The following is a 369-nucleotide window of genomic DNA, read 5'->3' as shown; positions in this document are numbered from 1 at the left end:
GCACACTCCAACAGCTCGTCGAGCGGGCCTATGCTCATGGATCTCAGCTATGCTGAGGTCGAGGGAGCAGAGCTCCAAGCTGCCGGGCAGCATACACACATTCGACGGTGTTTTGTCTGTGGAGACACCCGTCAACTTCGAAACGGTTGTCTCCTGCGCAAGGCGCGTCAACGTTCTTCGAGCCATCGCCGAAACGCCTACCAGTCTGGTTCGTCGCGGGGAAACGACACCCCTCAGTAGGTGCGGGTCGCCATACTGAAAAAGAACTGAGGTCTGTTGAGCCTCAGGAAGGCAAAGCTCAGCAGGGGTCAGCCCCGAAGAGCTCCGCGCTCTTAAACACGGAACATGTGTGCAAGCCGGGCTTGCTGT

The sequence above is a fragment of the Plasmopara halstedii genome (genome assembly GCF_900000015.1).
Source record: "Plasmopara halstedii genome assembly, contig: Scaffold_323, whole genome shotgun sequence".
Classification (NCBI taxonomy): domain Eukaryota; phylum Oomycota; class Peronosporomycetes; order Peronosporales; family Peronosporaceae; genus Plasmopara; species Plasmopara halstedii.
This window is presented reverse-complemented; position numbering follows the sequence as displayed.